We start from the raw sequence: 20,733 nt of genomic DNA, 5'->3' as shown, positions 1-20,733 counted from the left end.
GAACGGAACTGAATGGAACGGAATGGAATGTAGTAGAATGGAATTGAATCAACCCGAGTGGAACGGAACGGAGTGGAACAGAAAGGAACGGAAAGGAAAGGAACGGAACGTAACGGAAAGGATCGGAACGCTATGGAATCAACACGAGTAGAACGGAACGGGACGGGACGGGATGGGACATCACGGGACGGGACGGGTCAGGATGGGACGGAACGGAATGGAATGGAACGGAATGGAATCAACCAGAGTAGAATGCAATGGAACGGAATGGAATGGAATGGAATTTAATGGGATGGGATAGGATGGAATGAAATGGAATGGAATGGAATGGAACGGAATGGAATGGAATGGAAAGGAATAGAATGGAATGGAATCAACCCGAGTAGATCGACGCGGAACATAGCGGAACGGGATGGATTGGAAAGGAATGGAATGGAATGGAATAGAATGGAATTGAATCAACACGAGTAGATCGACGCGGAACATAGCGGAACGGAACGGAATGGAATGGAATGGAATGGAATAGAATGGAATTGAATCAACCCGAGGAGAACGGAATGGAATGGAACAGAACGGAACGGAATGGAACGAATCGGAATGGAATCAACCCGAGTAGAACGGAACGGGACGGGACGGAACGGAACGGAACAGAATGACATCAACCCGAGTGGAATGGAATGGAATAGAATGGAATGGAATCAACCCGAGTAGAATGGATTGGAATGGAATGGAATGGAATGGAATGGAATGGAATCAACCCGAGTACAATGGAATGGAATGGAATAGAATGGAATGGAATGGAATGGAATGTAGTAGAATGGAATTGAATCAACCCGAGTGGAACGGAACAGAGCGGAACAGAAAGTAACGGAAAGGAAAGGAACGGAACGTAACGGAAAGGATCGGAACGCTATGGAATCAACACGAGTAGAACGGAACGGGACGGTACGGGATGGGATATCACGGGACGGGACGCGTCAGGATGGGACGGAACGGAATGGAATGGAACGGAATGGAATCAACCAGAGTAGAATGCAATGGAACGGAATGGAATGGAATGGAATTTAATGGGATGGGATAGGATGGAATGAAATGGAATGGAATGGAATGGAACGGAATGGAATGGAATGGAAAGGAATAGAATGGAATGGAATCAACCCGAGTAGAATGGAATGGATTGGAATGGAATGGAATGGAATGGAATCGAATGGAATGGAATGGAATCGAATGGAATGGAAAGGAATGGAATGGAATGGAATGGAATGGAATGGAATGGAATGGAATGGAATGGAATGGAATTGAATGGAATGGAATGGAATTGAATGGAATGGAATGGAATTGAATGGAATCGAATGGAATGGAATAGAATGGAATCGAATGGAATGGAGTGGAATAGAGTGGAATCAACCCGAATAGAACGGAACGGAACGGAACGGAACGGAACGGAACGGAACAGAATGACATCAACCCGAGTGGAATGGAATGGAATAGAATGGAATGGAATCAACCCGAGTAGAATGGAATGGATTGGAATGGAATGGAGTGGAATGGAGTGGAATGGAATGGAATGGAATGCAGTGGAATGGAATCAACCCGAGTAGAATGGAATGGAATGGACTGGAATGGAATGGAATGGACTGGAATGGAATGGAATGGAATGGAATGGAATGGAATGGAATAGAATCAACCCAAGTACAATGGAATGGAATGGAATGGAATGAAATGGAATGGAATGGAATAGAATTGAATTGAATCAACCCGAGTAGAACGGAATGGAATGGAAAGGAACTGAATGGAACGGAACGGAATGGAAAGGAATACAATGGAATTGAATCAACCCGAGTGGAATGGAATGGAATGGAATGGCATGGAATGGAATGGAATGGAATGGAATGGAATCAACCGGAATAGAACGGAATGGAATGGAATGGAATGGAAAGGAATTCAATGGAATAGAATGGAACTGAATCAACCCGAGGAGAACGAGGCGGAACGTAGCGGAACGGAACGGAATATAATGGAATATAATAGAATGGAATTGAATCAACTCGAGTTGAACGGAACAGAACGGAACGGAAAGGAACGGCATTGAAAGGAACGGAACAGAACCGAATAGAATCAACCCGAGTAGAACAGAACGGGACAGGACGGCTCGGGAAGGGACGGAACGGGACAGGACGGGTCGGGAACTGATGGAACGGAACGGATCGGAACGGAATGGAATTAAGCCGAGTAGAACGGAATGGAATGGAATGGAATGGAATTAACCCGAGTACAACGGAATGGAATGGAATGGAATGGAACGGAATGGACCAGAATGGAATGGAATGGAATGGAATGGAGTGGAATGGAATGGAACGGAACGGAACGGAATGGAACGGAACGGAATGGAATGGAATGGAATGGAATGGAATGATCAACCATAGTTTAACGGAATGGAATGGAGTGGAATGGAATGGGATGGAATGCAATAGAATGGAATTGAATAAACAAGAGTACAACAGAATGGAATTAAAAGGAACGAAATGGAATGGAATAGAATGGAATTGAATCAACCCGAGTAGAACGGAATGGAATGGAATGGAATGGAATTCAATGGAATAGAATGGAATGGAATGGAATGGAATGGAATGGAATGGAATGGAATGGAATGGAATCAACCCGAGTAGATCGACGCGGAACATAGCGGAACGGGATGGATTGGAATGGAATGGAATGGAATGGAATAGAATGGAATTGAATCAACCCGAGTAGAACGGAATGGAATGGAATGGAATGGAATGGAATGGAATGGAATGGAGTGGAATCAACCCGAGAAGAACGGAATGGAATGGAATGGAATGGAATGGAATGGAATGGAATGGAATGGAATGGAATGGAATGGAATTCAATGGAATAGAATGGAATGGAATGGAATGGAATGGAATGGAATGGAAGGGAATGGAATGGAATGGAATCGAATGGAATGGAATCGAATGGAATGGAATGGAATGGAATGGAATGGAATGGAATGGAATGGAATAGAATGGAATCAACCCGAGTAGAACGGAATGGAATGGAATGGAGTAGAATTGAATGGAATGGAATGGAATGGAATGGAATGGAATGGAATGGAATGGAATGGAATGGAATCAACCTGAGTAGAATGGAATGCAATGGAATGGAATGGAATCAACCCGAGTAGAACGGAACAGGACGGGACGGGACGGGATGAGACGGGACGGGACGGACGGGATGGAAAGGAACAGAATGGAATGAACCCGAGTAGAATGGATTGGAATGGAATGGAATGGAATGGAATGGAATGGAATGGAATGGAACGGAACGGAATGGAATGGAATGGAATGGAATGGAATGGAATGGAATGGAATGGAATGGAATGGAATCAACCCGAGTACAATGGAATGGAATGGAATTGGTTGGAATGGAATGGAATGGAATGCAATGGAATGGAATGGAATGGAATGGAATGGAATGGAATGGAATGGAATGGAATGAAATAGAATTGAATTGAATCAACCCGACTAGAATGGAATGGAACCGAACGGAACGGAAAGGAACGGAACGGAATGGAACGGAATGGAATGGAATAGAATGGAATTGAATCAACCCGAGTGGAATGGAATGGAATGGAATGGAATGGAATGGAACAGAATGGAATGGAATCAACCCCAGTAGAACGGAATGGAATGGAACAGAATGGAATGGAATTCAATGGAATAGAATGGAATTGAATCAACCCTAGTAAAACAATGCGGAAAGTAGCGCAACGGAATGGAATGTAGTAGAATGGAATTGAATCAACACGAGTGGAACGGAACGGAGCGGAACAGAAAGGAACGGAAAGGAAAGGAACAGAACTGAACGGAAAGGATCGGAACGGTATGGAATCAACACGAGTAGAACGTAACGGGACGGGACGGGATAGGACAGCATGGGACGGGACGGGTCAGGATGGGACGGAACGGAATGGAATGGAACGGAATGGAATCAAGCCGAGTAGAATGCAATGGAATGGAATGGAATGGAACGGAACGGAACGGGATGGGATGGGATGGAATGGAATGGAATGGAATGGAATGGAATGGAATGGAATGGAATAGAATTGAATGGAATCAACCCGAGTAGATAGACGCGGAACATAGCGGAACGGGATGGATTGGAATGGAATGGAATGGAATGGAATAGAATGGAATTGAATCAACCCGAGTAGATCGATGCGGAACATAGCGGAACAGAACGGAATGGAATGGAATGGAATGGAATAGAATGGAATTGAATCAACCCGAGGAGAACGGAACGGAATGGAACAGAACGGAACGGAACGGAACGGAACGAAACGGAATGGAATCAACCCGAGTAGAACGGAACGGGACGTGACGGGACGGAACGGAACAGAATGAAATCAACCCGAGTGGAATGGAATGGAATGGAATGGAATGAAATGGAATGGAATCAACCCGAGTAGAATGGAATGGTTTGGAATGAAATGGAATGGATTGGAATGGAATGGAATGGAATGGAATTGAATCAACCCGAGTAGAATAGAATGGTTTGGAATGAAATGGAATGGAGTGGAATGGAATGGAATGGAATGGAATGGAATGGAATGTACTGGACTGGAATGAAATGGAATGGAATGGAATGGAATGGAATGGAATGGAATGGATTGGAATGGAATGGAATCAACCCGAGTACAATGGAAGGGAATGGATTGGAATGGAATGCAATAGAATTGAATTTAATCAACCCGAGTATAACGGAATGGAACGGAACGGAACGGAATGGAAAATAACGGAATGGAATGGAATACAAAGGGCTTGAATCAACCCGAGTAGAATGGAATGGAACGGAATGGAATGGAATGGAATGGAATGGAATCAACCCGAATAGAACGGAATGGAATGGAATGGAATTCAATGGAATAGAATGGAATTGAATCAACACGAGTAGAACGACACGGAACATAGCAGAACGGAACGGAATGTAATGGAAGGTAATAGAGTGGAATTGAATCAACCCGAGTGGAACGGAAAGGAATGGAATGCAAAGGAACGGAACTGAAAGGAACGGAATGGAACGGAACGGAATTGAAAGGAACGGAACCGAAAGGAACGGAACGGAACAGAACGGAATGCAATGGAACGGAATGGAATCAACCTGAGTAGAACAGAACGGAATGGGACATGTTGGGACTGGACGGAACGGAGCGGAGCGGAACGGAATGGAATCAACCCAAGTAGTACAGAATGGAATGGAATGAAAAGGAATGGAATGGAATGGAATAGAATGGAATTGAAAGGAATGGAATGGAATAGAATGGAATTGAATCGACCCGACTAGGTCAGTGCGGAACATAGCAGAACGGAACGGAATGGAATGGAATCAACCCGAGTAGAACGGAACGGGATGGGACGTGACGGGACGGAACGGAATAGAATGGAATCTACCCAAGTAGAATGGAATGGAATGGAATGGAATGGAATGGAATGGAATGGAATGGAATGGAATGGAATGGAATGGAATGGAGTCAACCCGGGTAGAATGGAATGGATTGGAATGGAATGGAATGGAATGGAATGGAATGGAATGGAATTGAATGGAATGGAATGGATTGGAATCAACCCGAGTACAAAGGAATGGAATGGAATGGAATGGAAAGGAATGGAATGGAATAGAATGGAATTGATTCAACCTGAGTAGAATGGAATAGAATGGAATGGAATGGAGTGGAATGGAATGGAACGGAATGGAATGGAATGGAATCAACATGAGTTGAATAGAAAGGATTGGAATGGAATAGAATGGAATGGAATGGAATGGAATGGAATGGAATGGAATGGAATGGAATCAACCCGAGTAGAATAGAAAGGAATGGAATGGAATGGAATGGAATGGAATGGAATGGAATGGAATAGAATTGAGTTGAAGCAACCCGAGCAGAATGGAACGGAACGGAATGGAACGGAATGGAACGGAATGGAATGGAAGGGAATAGAATGGAATTGAATGAAACAGAGTAGAATGGAATGGAATGGAATGGAATGGAATGGAATTGAATGGAATGGAATGGAATGGAATAGAATGGAATGGATTGGAATGGAATGGAATGGAATGGAATCAACCCGAGTAGAACGGAATGGAATGCAATGGAATGGAATGGAATGGAATTTAATGGAATGGAATCAACCCGAGTAGAATGGAATGGAATAGAATGGAATGGAACGGAATGGAGCGGAACGTAACGGAATGGAATGGAATGGAATGGAATGGATTAAACATGAGAAGAACGGAATGCAATGGAATGGAATGGAACTGAATGGAATGGAAGTGAATGGAATGGAATGGATTCAACATGATTAGAAAAGAATGGAATGGAATGTAATGCAAAGGAAAGGAATGGAATGGAATGGAATGCAGTGGAATGGAATGGAATGGAATGGAATGGAATATAATGGAAATGAATGAACCCGAGTGGAATGGAATGGAATGGAATGGAATGGAATGGAATGGAATGGAATGGAATAGAATGGAATTGAATCAACCCGAGCAGATCGACGCGGAACATAGCGGAATGGAACGGAATGGAAAGGAATGGAATAGAATGGAATTGAATCAACCCGAGTAGAACGGAACGGAACAGAACAGAATGGAACGGTATGGAACGGAATGCAACGGAAAGGAACGGAACGGAATGGAATGAAATGGAATGAACCCGAGTAGAACGGAACAGGAGGGTACGGGACGGGAAGAGACGGGACGGTACGGGATGGGATGGAAAGGAACAGAATGGAATCAACCCGAGTACAATGGAATGGAATGGAATGCAATGGAATGGAATGGAATGGAATGGATCGGAACGGAATGGAATGGAATCAACCCGCGTAGAATGGAATGGAATGCAATGGAATGGAATGGAATGGAATTTAATGGAATGGAATCAACCTGAGTGGAATGGAATGGAATAGAATGGAACGGAATGGAATGGAGCGGAACGGAACGGAATGGAATGGAATGGAATGGAATGGAATCAACATGAGAAGAACGGAATGCAATGGAATGGAATGGAACTGAATGGAATGGAAGTGAATGGAATGGAATGGAATCAACATGATTAGAAAAGAATGGAATGGAATGTAATGCAAAGGAAAGGAATGGAATGGAATGGAATACAGTGGAATGCAATGGAATGGAATGGAATGGAATGGAATGGAATATAATGGAATTGAATCAACCCGAGTGGAATGGAATGGAATGGAATGGAATGGAATGGAATAGAATGGAATTGAATCAACCCGAGTAGATCGACGCGGAACATAGCGGAATGGAACGGAATGGAAAGGAATGGAATAGAATGGAATTGAATCAACCCGAGTAGAACGGAACGGAATAGAACAGAATGGAACGGTACGGAATGGAATGCAACGGAAAGGAACGGAATGGAACGGAATGGAATGGAATCAACCCGAGTAGAACGGAACGGGACGGGACGGGACGGGACGAGACGGGACGGGACGGGACGGGATGGAACGGAGCAGAATGGAATCAACCCGAGTATAATGGATTGGAATGGAACGGAATGGAATGGAGTGGAATGGAATGGAATGGAATGGAATGGAATGGAATGGAATGGAATGGAATGGAATGGAATGGAGTCAACCCGAGTAAAATGGAATGGAACGGAATTGGTTGGAATGGAATGGAATGGAATGCAATGGAATGGAATGGAATGGAATGAAATAGAATTGAATTGAATCAACCCGACTAGAATGGAACGGAACCGAACGGAACGGAATGGAACGGAACGGAATGGAACGGAATGGAATGGAATAGAATGGAATTGAATCAACCCGAGTGGAATGGAATGGAATGGAATGGAATGGAATGGAATCAACCCCAGTAGAACGGAATGGAATGGAACAGAATGGAATGGAATTCAATGTAATAGAATGGAATTGAATCAACCCAAGTAAAACAATGCGGAAAGTAGTGGAACGGAATGGAGTGTAGTAGAATGGAATGGAATCAACCCGAGTGGAACGGAACGGAGCGGAACAGAAAGGAATGGAAAGGAAAGGAACGGAACGGAACGGAAAGGATCGGAGCGGTATGGAATCAACACGAGTAGAACGGAACGGGATGGGACGGGATGGGACAGCATGGGACGGGACGGGTCAGGATGGGATGGAACGGAATGGAATGGAACGGAATGGAATCAAGCCGAGTAGAATGCAATGGAATGGAATGGAACGGAATGGAACGGGACGGGATGGGATGGAATGGAATGGAATGGAATGGAATGGAATGGAATGGAATGGAGTGGAAAGGAATGGAACGGAATGGACCCGAGTGGAATGGAATGGACCCGAATGGAATGGAATGGAATGGGATGGAATGGAATGGAATGGAAAGAAATGGAATGAAATGGACCAGAATGGAATGAAATGGAATGGAATGGAATTTAATGGAATGGACCTGAATGGAATGGAATGGACCCGAATGGAATGGAATGGACCCGAATGGAATGGAATGGAACGGAAATGAATGGAATGGAATGGAATGGACCCGAATGGAATGGATTGGATTGGAATGGAATGGAATGGAATGGACCGGAATGGAATGGAATGGAACGGAATTGACCCAAATAGAATGGAATGGAATGGAATGGACCCGAATGGAATGGAATGGAATTGAACGGAATGGAATGGAACGGACCGGAATGGAACGGAATGGAATGGAGTGGACCCGAATGGAATGGAATGGACGTCAATGGAATGGAATGGAATGGCACCCACCCGAACGGAATGTAATGGAACGGAATGGACCCGAATGGAATGAAATGCAACGTCATGGACCTGAATCGAATGGAATGGAAGGGAACGGACCCGAATGGAATGGAATGGAATGGAACGGAATGGAACCGAAAGAAATGGAATGGAACGGAATGGACACGAATGGAACGGAATGGAAAGGAAGGGACTCGAATGGAACGGAATGGAATGGAATCAACCCGAGTAGAACGGAACGGGATGGGATGGGACGGGACGAGACGGGACGGGACGGGACGGGATAGAACGGAACAGAATGGAATCAACCCGAGTAGAATGGATTGGAATGGAATGGAATGGAATGGAATGGAATGGAATGGAATGGAATGTAATCAACCCGAGTACAATGGAATGGAATGGAATGGAATGGAATGGAATGGAATGGAATGGAATGAAATAGAATTGAATTGAATCAACCCAACTAGAACGGAACGGAACTGAATGGAACGGAATGGAATGTAGTAGAATGGAATTGAATCAACCCGAGTGGAACGGAACGGAGTGGAACAGAAAGGAACGGAAAGGAAAGGAACGGAACGTAACGGAAAGGATCGGAACGCTATGGAATCAACACGAGTAGAACGGAACGGGACGGGACGGGATGGGACATCACGGGACGGGACGGGTCAGGATGGGACGGAACGGAATGGAATGGAACGGAATGGAATCAACCAGAGTAGAATGCAATGGAACGGAATGGAATGGAATGGAATTTAATGGGATGGGATAGGATGGAATGAAATGGAATGGAATGGAATGGAACGGAATGGAATGGAATGGAAAGGAATAGAATGGAATGGAATCAACCCGAGTAGATCGACGCGGAACATAGCGGAACGGGATGGATTGGAAAGGAATGGAATGGAATGGAATAGAATGGAATTGAATCAACACGAGTAGATCGACGCGGAACATAGCGGAACGGAACGGAATGGAATGGAATGGAATGGAATAGAATGGAATTGAATCAACCCGAGGAGAACGGAATGGAATGGAACAGAACGGAACGGAATGGAACGAATCGGAATGGAATCAAACCGAGTAGAACGGAACGGGACGGGACGGAACGGAACGGAACAGAATGACATCAACCCGAGTGGAATGGAATGGAATAGAATGGAATGGAATCAACCCGAGTAGAATGGATTGGAATGGAATGGAATGGAATGGAATGGAATGGAATCAACCCGAGTACAATGGAATGGAATGGAATAGAATGGAATGGAATGGAATGGAATGTAGTAGAATGGAATTGAATCAACCCGAGTGGAACGGAACAGAGCGGAACAGAAAGTAACGGAAAGGAAAGGAACGGAACGTAACGGAAAGGATCGGAACGCTATGGAATCAACACGAGTAGAACGGAACGGGACGGTACGGGATGGGATATCACGGGACGGGACGCGTCAGGATGGGACGGAACGGAATGGAATGGAACGGAATGGAATCAACCAGAGTAGAATGCAATGGAACGGAATGGAATGGAATGGAATTTAATGGGATGGGATAGGATGGAATGAAATGGAATGGAATGGAATGGAACGGAATGGAATGGAATGGAAAGGAATAGAATGGAATGGAATCAACCCGAGTAGAATGGAATGGATTGGAATGGAATGGAATGGAATGGAATCGAATGGAATGGAATGGAATCGAATGGAATGGAAAGGAATGGAATGGAATGGAATGGAATGGAATGCAATGGAATGGAATGGAATGGAATGGAATTGAATGGAATGGAATGGAATGGAATTGAATGGAATGGAATGGAATTGAATGGAATCGAATGGAATGGAATAGAATGGAATCGAATGGAATGGAGTGGAATAGAGTGGAATCAACCCGAATAGAACGGAACGGAACGGAACGGAACGGAACGGAACAGAATGACATCAACCCGAGTGGAATGGAATGGAATAGAATGGAATGGAATCAACCCGAGTAGAATGGAATGGATTGGAATGGAATGGAGTGGAATGGAGTGGAATGGAATGGAATGGAATGCAGTGGAATGGAATCAACCCGAGTAGAATGGAATGGAATGGACTGGAATGGAATGGAATGGACTGGAATGGAATGGAATGGAATGGAATGGAATGGAATGGAATAGAATCAACCCAAGTACAATGGAATGGAATGGAATGGAATGAAATGGAATGGAATGGAATAGAATTGAATTGAATCAACCCGAGTAGAACGGAATGGAATGGAAAGGAACTGAATGGAACGGAACGGAATGGAAAGGAATACAATGGAATTGAATCAACCCGAGTGGAATGGAATGGAATGGAATGGCATGGAATGGAATGGAATGGAATGGAATGGAATCAACCGGAATAGAACGGAATGGAATGGAATGGAATGGAAAGGAATTCAATGGAATAGAATGGAACTGAATCAACCCGAGGAGAACGAGGCGGAACGTAGCGGAACGGAACGGAATATAATGGAATATAATAGAATGGAATTGAATCAACTCGAGTTGAACGGAACAGAACGGAACGGAAAGGAACGGCATTGAAAGGAACGGAACAGAACCGAATAGAATCAACCCGAGTAGAACAGAACGGGACAGGACGGCTCGGGAAGGGACGGAACGGGACAGGACGGGTCGGGAACTGATGGAACGGAACGGATCGGAACGGAATGGAATTAAGCCGAGTAGAACGGAATGGAATGGAATGGAATGGAATTAACCCGAGTACAACGGAATGGAATGGAATGGAATGGAACGGAATGGACCAGAATGGAATGGAATGGAATGGAGTGGAATGGAATGGAACGGAACGGAACGGAACGGAACGGAACGGAATGGAATGGAATGGAATGGAATGGAATGATCAACCATAGTTTAACGGAATGGAATGGAGTGGAATGGAATGGGATGGAATGCAATAGAATGGAATTGAATAAACAAGAGTACAACAGAATGGAATTAAAAGGAACGAAATGGAATGGAATAGAATGGAATTGAATCAACCCGAGTAGAACGGAATGGAATGGAATGGAATGGAATTCAATGGAATAGAATGGAATGGAATGGAATGGAATGGAATGGAATGGAATGGAATGGAATGGAATCAACCCGAGTAGATCGACGCGGAACATAGCGGAACGGGATGGATTGGAATGGAATGGAATGGAATGGAATAGAATGGAATTGAATCAACCCGAGTAGAACGGAATGGAATGGAATGGAATGGAATGGAATGGAATGGAATGGAGTGGAATCAACCCGAGAAGAACGGAATGGAATGGAATGGAATGGAATGGAATGGAATGGAATGGAATGGAATGGAATGGAATTCAATGGAATAGAATGGAATGGAATGGAATGGAATGGAATGGAATGGAAGGGAATGGAATGGAATGGAATCGAATGGAATGGAATCGAATGGAATGGAATGGAATGGAATGGAATGGAATGGAATGGAATGGAATAGAATGGAATCAACCCGAGTAGAACGGAATGGAATGGAATGGAGTAGAATTGAATGGAATGGAATGGAATGGAATGGAATGGAATGGAATGGAATGGAATGGAATGGAATCAACCTGAGTAGAATGGAATGCAATGGAATGGAATGGAATCAACCCGAGTAGAACGGAACAGGACGGGACGGGACGGGATGAGACGGGACGGGACGGACGGGATGGAAAGGAACAGAATGGAATGAACCCGAGTAGAATGGATTGGAATGGAATGGAATGGAATGGAATGGAATGGAATGGAATGGAACGGAACGGAATGGAATGGAATGGAATGGAATGGAATGGAATGGAATGGAATGGAATGGAATCAACCCGAGTACAATGGAATGGAATGGAATTGGTTGGAATGGAATGGAATGGAATGCAATGGAATGGAATGGAATGGAATGGAATGGAATGGAATGGAATGGAATGGAATGAAATAGAATTGAATTGAATCAACCCGACTAGAATGGAATGGAACCGAACGGAACGGAAAGGAATGGAACGGAATGGAACGGAATGGAATGGAATAGAATGGAATTGAATCAACCCGAGTGGAATGGAATGGAATGGAATGGAATGGAATGGAACAGAATGGAATGGAATCAACCCCAGTAGAACGGAATGGAATGGAACAGAATGGAATGGAATTCAATGGAATAGAATGGAATTGAATCAACCCTAGTAAAACAATGCGGAAAGTAGCGCAACGGAATGGAATGTAGTAGAATGGAATTGAATCAACACGAGTGGAACGGAACGGAGCGGAACAGAAAGGAACGGAAAGGAAAGGAACAGAACTGAACGGAAAGGATCGGAACGGTATGGAATCAACACGAGTAGAACGTAACGGGACGGGACGGGATAGGACAGCATGGGACGGGACGGGTCAGGATGGGACGGAACGGAATGGAATGGAACGGAATGGAATCAAGCCGAGTAGAATGCAATGGAATGGAATGGAATGGAACGGAACGGAACGGGATGGGATGGGATGGAATGGAATGGAATGGAATGGAATGGAATGGAATGGAATGGAATAGAATTGAATGGAATCAACCCGAGTAGATAGACGCGGAACATAGCGGAACGGGATGGATTGGAATGGAATGGAATGGAATGGAATAGAATGGAATTGAATCAACCCGAGTAGATCGATGCGGAACATAGCGGAACAGAACGGAATGGAATGGAATGGAATGGAATAGAATGGAATTGAATCAACCCGAGGAGAACGGAACGGAATGGAACAGAACGGAACGGAACGGAACGGAACGAAACGGAATGGAATCAACCCGAGTAGAACGGAACGGGACGTGACGGGACGGAACGGAACAGAATGAAATCAACCCGAGTGGAATGGAATGGAATGGAATGGAATGAAATGGAATGGAATCAACCCGAGTAGAATGGAATGGTTTGGAATGAAATGGAATGGATTGGAATGGAATGGAATGGAATGGAATTGAATCAACCCGAGTAGAATAGAATGGTTTGGAATGAAATGGAATGGAGTGGAATGGAATGGAATGGAATGGAATGGAATGGAATGTACTGGACTGGAATGAAATGGAATGGAATGGAATGGAATGGAATGGAATGGAATGGAATGGATTGGAATGGAATGGAATCAACCCGAGTACAATGGAAGGGAATGGATTGGAATGGAATGCAATAGAATTGAATTTAATCAACCCGAGTATAACGGAATGGAACGGAACGGAACGGAATGGAAAATAACGGAATGGAATGGAATACAAAGGGCTTGAATCAACCCGAGTAGAATGGAATGGAACGGAATGGAATGGAATGGAATGGAATGGAATCAACCCGAATAGAACGGAATGGAATGGAATGGAATTCAATGGAATAGAATGGAATTGAATCAACACGAGTAGAACGACACGGAACATAGCAGAACGGAACGGAATGTAATGGAAGGTAATAGAGTGGAATTGAATCAACCCGAGTGGAACGGAAAGGAATGGAATGCAAAGGAACGGAACTGAAAGGAACGGAATGGAACGGAACGGAATTGAAAGGAACGGAACCGAAAGGAACGGAACGGAACAGAACGGAATGCAATGGAACGGAATGGAATCAACCTGAGTAGAACAGAACGGAATGGGACATGTTGGGACTGGACGGAACGGAGCGGAGCGGAACGGAATGGAATCAACCCAAGTAGTACAGAATGGAATGGAATGAAAAGGAATGGAATGGAATGGAATAGAATGGAATTGAAAGGAATGGAATGGAATAGAATGGAATTGAATCGACCCGACTAGGTCAGTGCGGAACATAGCAGAACGGAACGGAATGGAATGGAATCAACCCGAGTAGAACGGAACGGGATGGGACGTGACGGGACGGAACGGAATAGAATGGAATCTACCCAAGTAGAATGGAATGGAATGGAATGGAATGGAATGGAATGGAATGGAATGGAATGGAATGGAATGGAATGGAGTCAACCCGGGTAGAATGGAATGGATTGGAATGGAATGGAATGGAATGGAATGGAATGGAATGGAATTGAATGGAATGGAATGGATTGGAATCAACCCGAGTACAAAGGAATGGAATGGAATGGAATGGAAAGGAATGGAATGGAATAGAATGGAATTGATTCAACCTGAGTAGAATGGAATAGAATGGAATGGAATGGAGTGGAATGGAATGGAACGGAATGGAATGGAATGGAATCAACATGAGTTGAATAGAAAGGATTGGAATGGAATAGAATGGAATGGAATGGAATGGAATGGAATGGAATGGAATGGAATGGAATCAACCCGAGTAGAATAGAAAGGAATGGAATGGAATGGAATGGAATGGAATGGAATGGAATGGAATAGAATTGAGTTGAAGCAACCCGAGCAGAATGGAACGGAACGGAATGGAACGGAATGGAACGGAATGGAATGGAAGGGAATAGAATGGAATTGAATGAAACAGAGTAGAATGGAATGGAATGGAATGGAATGGAATGGAATTGAATGGAATGGAATGGAATGGAATAGAATGGAATGGATTGGAATGGAATGGAATGGAATGGAATCAACCCGAGTAGAACGGAATGGAATGCAATGGAATGGAATGGAATGGAATTTAATGGAATGGAATCAACCCGAGTAGAATGGAATGGAATAGAATGGAATGGAACGGAATGGAGCGGAACGTAACGGAATGGAATGGAATGGAATGGAATGGATTAAACATGAGAAGAACGGAATGCAATGGAATGGAATGGAACTGAATGGAATGGAAGTGAATGGAATGGAATGGATTCAACATGATTAGAAAAGAATGGAATGGAATGTAATGCAAAGGAAAGGAATGGAATGGAATGGAATGCAGTGGAATGGAATGGAATGGAATGGAATGGAATATAATGGAAATGAATGAACCCGAGTGGAATGGAATGGAATGGAATGGAATGGAATGGAATGGAATGGAATAGAATGGAATTGAATCAACCCGAGCAGATCGACGCGGAACATAGCGGAATGGAACGGAATGGAAAGGAATGGAATAGAATGGAATTGAATCAACCCGAGTAGAACGGAACGGAACAGAACAGAATGGAACGGTATGGAACGGAATGCAACGGAAAGGAACGGAACGGAATGGAATGAAATGGAATGAACCCGAGTAGAACGGAACAGGAGGGTACGGGACGGGAAGAGACGGGACGGTACGGGATGGGATGGAAAGGAACAGAATGGAATCAACCCGAGTACAATGGAATGGAATGGAATGCAATGGAATGGAATGGAATGGAATGGAATGGAACGGAATGGAATGGAATCAACCCGCGTAGAATGGAATGGAATGCAATGGAATGGAATGGAATGGAATTTAATGGAATGGAATCAACCTGAGTGGAATGGAATGGAATAGAATGGAACGGAATGGAATGGAGCGGAACGGAACGGAATGGAATGGAATGGAATGGAATGGAATCAACATGAGAAGAACGGAATGCAATGGAATGGAATGGAACTGAATGGAATGGAAGTGAATGGAATGGAATGGAATCAACATGATTAGAAAAGAATGGAATGGAATGTAATGCAAAGGAAAGGAATGGAATGGAATGGAATACAGTGGAATGCAATGGAATGGAATGGAATGGAATGGAATGGAATATAATGGAATTGAATCAACCCGAGTGGAATGGAATGGAATGGAATGGAATGGAATGGAATAGAATGGAATTGAATCAACCCGAGTAGATCGACGCGGAACATAGCGGAATGGAACGGAATGGAAAGGAATGGAATAGAATGGAATTGAATCAACCCGAGTAGAACGGAACGGAATAGAACAGAATGGAACGGTACGGAATGGAATGCAACGGAAAGGAACGGAATGGAACGGAATGGAATGGAATCAACCCGAGTAGAACGGAACGGGACGGGACGGGACGGGACGAGACGGGACGGGACGGGACGGGATGGAACGGAGCAGAATGGAATCAACCCGAGTAGAATGGATTGGAATGGAACGGAATGGAATGGAGTGGAATGGAATGGAATGGAATGGAATGGAATGGAATGGAATGGAATGGAGTCAACCCGAGTAAAATGGAATGGAACGGAATTGGTTGGAATGGAATGGAATGGAATGCAATGGAATGGAATGGAATGGAATGAAATAGAATTGAATTGAATCAACCCGACTAGAATGGAACGGAACCGAACGGAACGGAATGGAACGGAACGGAATGGAACGGAATGGAATGGAATAGAATGGAATTGAATCAACCCGAGTGGAATGGAATGGAATGGAATGGAATGGAATGGAATCAACCCCAGTAGAACGGAATGGAATGGAACAGAATGGAATGGAATTCAATGTAATAGAATGGAATTGAATCAACCCAAGTAAAACAATGCGGAAAGTAGTGGAACGGAATGGAATGTAGTAGAATGGAATGGAATCAACCCGAGTGGAACGGAACGGAGCGGAACAGAAAGGAATGGAAAGGAAAGGAACGGAACGGAACGGAAAGGATCGGAGCGGTATGGAATCAACACGAGTAGAACGGAACGGGATGGGACGGGATGGGACAGCATGGGACGGGACGGGTCAGGATGGGATGGAACGGAATGGAATGGAACGGAATGGAATCAAGCCGAGTAGAATGCAATGGAATGGAATGGAACGGAATGGAACGGGACGGGATGGGATGGAATGGAATGGAATGGAATGGAATGGAATGGAATGGAGTGGAAAGGAATGGAACGGAATGGACCCGAGTGGAATGGAATGGACCCGAATGGAATGGAATGGAATGGGATGGAATGGAATGGAATGGAAAGAAATGGAATGAAATGGACCAGAATGGAATGAAATGGAATGGAATGGAATTTAATGGAATGGACCTGAATGGAATGGAATGGACCCGAATGGAATGGAATGGACCCGAATGGAATGGAATGGAACGGAAATGAATGGAATGGAATGGAATGGACCCGAATGGAATGGATTGGATTGGAATGGAATGGAATGGAATGGACCGGAATGGAATGGAATGGAACGGAATTGACCCAAATAGAATGGAATGGAATGGAATGGACCCGAATGGAATGGAATGGAATTGAACGGAATGGAATGGAACGGACCGGAATGGAACGGAATGGAATGGAGTGGACCCGAATGGAATGGAATGGACGTCAATGGAATGGAATGGAATGGCACCCACCCGAACGGAATGTAATGGAACGGAATGGACCCGAATGGAATGAAATGCAACGTCATGGACCTGAATCGAATGGAATGGAAGGGAACGGACCCGAATGGAATGGAATGGAATGGAACGGAATGGAACCGAAAGAAATGGAATGGAACGGAATGGACACGAATGGAACGGAATGGAAAGGAAGGGACTCGAATGGAACGGAATGGAATGGAAGGGACATGAATGGAATGGAATGGAACGGAATGGACCTGAAAGGAATGGAATAGAACGGAATGGACCCGAATGGAATGGAATGGAATGGAATGGACCCGAATGGAAAGGAAAGGACCCGAATGGAATGGAATGGAATGGACCCGAGTGGAATGGAATGGAATGGAATGGAATGGACCGGAATGGAGTGGAATGGAACGGAATAGAATGGAGTGGACCAGAATGGAATGGAATGGAAAGGAATGGACCCGAATGGAATGGAATGGAAAGGAATGGACCCGAATGGAATGGAATGGAAAGGAAGGGACACGAATGGAAGGGAATGGAATGGCAGGGACCCGAATGGAATGGAATGGAATGGACCCGAAAGAAATGGAATGGAACAGAATGGACCCGAATGGAACGGAATGGAACGGAAGGGACACGAATGGAATGGAATGGAACGGAATGGACAAGAATGGAATGGAATGGAATGGAATGGACCGGAATGGAATGGAATGGAATGGAACGGACTCGAAAGAAATGGAATGGGACGGAATGGACCCGAATGGAATGGAATGGAATGGAATGGACCCGAATGGAATGGAATGGAATGGACCGGAATGCAATGGAATGGAATGGAATGGAATGGACCAGAATCGAATGGAAAGGACCCCAATGGAACGGAATGGAGTGGAATGGACACGAATGGAATGTAATGGAACGGAATGTACCGAATGGAATGAAATGCAAAGGCATGGAAACAAATGGAATGGAATGGAAGGGAACGGATCCGAACGATATGGAATGGAACAGAACGGAAACCAATGGAATGGAACGGAACGGAAGGCACCCGATTGGAATGGAATGGAAAGGAACAGAACCGAATGGAATGGAATGGAACAGAACGGAACCGAATGGAATGGAATGGAACGGAATGGACACGAATGGAATGGAATGGAATGGAATGGACCCGAATGTAATGTAATGGAATGGAATGGAATGGAATGGGCCTGAAAGGAATGGAATGGACCCGAATGGAATGGAATGGAATGGAATGGAATGAACCTCAGTGGAACGGAATGGAATGGAATGGACCCAAATGGAACGGAATGGAACGGAATGGACCCGAATGGAATGGAATGGAAAGAATGGACCGGAATGGAATGGAATGGAACAGAACGGACCTGAATGGAATGTAATGGAAAGGAAGGGACCCGAATGGAATGGAAGGGAAAGGAACGGACCTGAATGGAATGGAATGGAATGGAATGGAACGGAAACAATTGGAATGGAATGGAATGGAACGGACCCGAGTGGAATGGAATGGAATGGACCCGAATGGAACGGAATGGAATGGAATGGAACGGAATGGAGATGAATGGAATGGAATGGAAAACAATGGACCCGAATGGATTGGAATGGAACGGAAGGGACCCGCATGGAATAGAAGGGAATGGAAGAGACCTGAATGGAATGGAATGGAACGGAATGGACCCGAATGGAATGGAATGGAACGGAAGGGACCCGAATGGAATGGAATGGAATTGAACGGAATGGACCCGAATGGAATGGAAAGGAATGGAAGGGACCTGAATGGAATGGAATGGAATGGAATGGACCCGAGTGGAATGGAATGGACCCGAATGGAATGGAACGGAATGGGATGGAATGGAATGGAATGGAATGGAATGGAATGGAATGAAATGGACCAGAATGGAATGGAATGGAATGGAATTTAATGGAATGGACCTGAAAGGAATGGAATGGACCCGTATGGAATGGAATGGAATGGAATGGACCCGAATGGAATGGAATGGAATGGAACGGAAATGAATGGAATGGACCCGAAAGGAATGGAATGGAATGGAATGGAATGCAATGGAATGGAATGGAATGGAACGGAATTGACCCGAATGGAATGGAATGGAATGGAATGGAATGGAATGGAATGGACCCAAAAGGAATGGAATGGAACGGAATGTACCGGAATTGAATGGAATGGAATGGAATGGACCCGAATGGAATGGCATGGAATTGAATGGAATGGAATGGAACGCACCCGAATGTTATGGAATGGAATTGAATGGAATGGAATGGAACGGACCAGAATGGAATGGAAAGGAATGGAATGCAATGGCGTGGACCCGAATGGAATGGAATGGACGTCAATGGAACGGAATGGAATGGCACCCACCCGAATGGAATGCAATGGAACCGAATGTACCCGAATAGAATGAAATGCAACGGCATGGACCCGAATGGAATGGAATGGAATTGAACGGACCCGAATGGAATGGAATGGAATGGAACAGAATGGAACCCAATGGAATGGAATGGAACGGAACAGACCAGAATGGAATGGAATGGAAGAGAACGCACCCGAATGGAACGGAATGGAACGGAACGGATCCGAATGGAACGGAATGGAACGAAAAGGACCCGAATGGAATGGAATGGAATGGAATGAACCCGAATGGAACGGAATGGAACGGAATGGACTCGAATGGAACGGAATGGAATGGAAGGGACATG

The sequence above is a fragment of the Gorilla gorilla genome, chromosome 15 (genome assembly GCF_029281585.2).
Source record: "Gorilla gorilla gorilla isolate KB3781 chromosome 15, NHGRI_mGorGor1-v2.1_pri, whole genome shotgun sequence".
Lineage (NCBI taxonomy): Eukaryota > Metazoa > Chordata > Mammalia > Primates > Hominidae > Gorilla > Gorilla gorilla.
This window is presented reverse-complemented; position numbering follows the sequence as displayed.